General features: G+C 53.4%; 1 protein-coding gene across 1 annotated transcript in view; it reads left to right on the plus strand.

Moving 5' to 3' along the window:
- The window catches only part of UNC13A (unc-13 homolog A), a 97,167-nt gene that overhangs the window by 94,923 nt on the left and 867 nt on the right, over positions 1-1,377 (plus strand). The window lies entirely within an intron of this gene.

Genomic DNA, 1,377 nt, shown 5'->3' on the forward strand with positions numbered 1-1,377 from the left:
CTGCCAGTAAGCTTTGGCACCAAGGAAACCCACTGGGCCATCTCCTGCTGGTCTCTTGGCCTATTTCTCCATTTCTGCCTCCTGCCATCTCACACTGTCTCTGTCTCTGGCCTTACAACTCTGTCTCCTCCTGGGCTGAGGAGATTTTCAGGGCGAGGATCCCAGGTCCAAAGGATACGCTCCACGCCTGCCTTTTTTCAGATAGTATTGAGGTCCCTCTGTCAGTCTCCAGGGGGGTTCATTTGAAGCCTAGCTGGATGGCAAACCGAACCCCTTGTTAGGGTTTCATGGTCCCACCCCAACAAGGGTACTGTGTACCTTATTTGAATTATTAGCAAGATATCCAATCCCCTTGGTGAGCCCCAAGCACCTCATCGGCATAGTCCCGGCCAGGCATCTGGTGGGAGTTACAAAGCCATGGTGAGAATGGCCATGGAGGAAAGACCTATCCAACTTCAAGAAGTGAGGTTCCTGGTGGGCAGGGGGAGGTTGGGTCTAGAAGGAACTGGGGACCTGAGGAACATAAATAAACTCAAAATGGCTCACTGCCATTGAGTCAGTTCTGGCTCACAGTGACCCCATAGGACAGGGTGAACTGCTCCTGTGGGTTTCAGAGACTGGAACTCTTCACGGGAGTAGAAAGGCTCATCTTTTTCTCTCAGAGCAGCTGGTGGTTTCGAACTGCTGACCTTGTGGTTAGCAGCCCAGCGTGTAACCACTACACCACCAGGGCTCTTGAAGGACATAAATTGGACAGGATTTATTGGGGGTAGGGGTCCCATGGGGCAGTTCTTTGAGTCAGATGTGAGTTTCACAAGGCATTCGGGCACAGCCGTGTTGGGAATGCTTTTGAGGACAATTAGTAAGGAAGGGGTAAGGGTTTTGTTTGAGCCACTGGGGGAGGGGAAGAAGGCAGAGGGCATGGGTGTAGACACATCAGGTGCAGATATAGTCAAGGTAGGAGGTAATGAGGGAAGGGTCACTTGGGGTGGAGAAGTTGGCTCAGCAGCGATGGGTGTGGGCCAGCAGGTGTGTCCCCAGCCAGTCCCCAGTGTGGTATCTATGGGCTGTCGTCAGGAATATGAGTGCAGTTCCCTGAGAGTTGGGCGAGCCTATGGGAAGGTCATGGGGTGGAGTCACCTAGTGTAGGTATGGCCTAGAGCAGATGTGAGGGACAAGGGTCACCTGGCTTGGTGTAGGGCTCTCAGTGTACTGGCAGTCCCCAGGCAGAGGTGTGATTTAGCACGGCACGGGTGTACAGCCAAGCCCAAGGTTGTAAGAGAATTACTTGGGGTGGTGCACACCCTAGTGTGCACAATCATGAGGGCTGCAATCACCTGGCTGTGGGCGTGGCCCAGTATATTTTGGGGGTGTGGT

The sequence above is a fragment of the Echinops telfairi genome, unplaced genomic scaffold (genome assembly GCF_000313985.2).
Source record: "Echinops telfairi isolate 266 unplaced genomic scaffold, ASM31398v2 ScPeMD7_7457;HRSCAF=8495, whole genome shotgun sequence".
Taxonomy (NCBI): domain Eukaryota; kingdom Metazoa; phylum Chordata; class Mammalia; order Afrosoricida; family Tenrecidae; genus Echinops; species Echinops telfairi.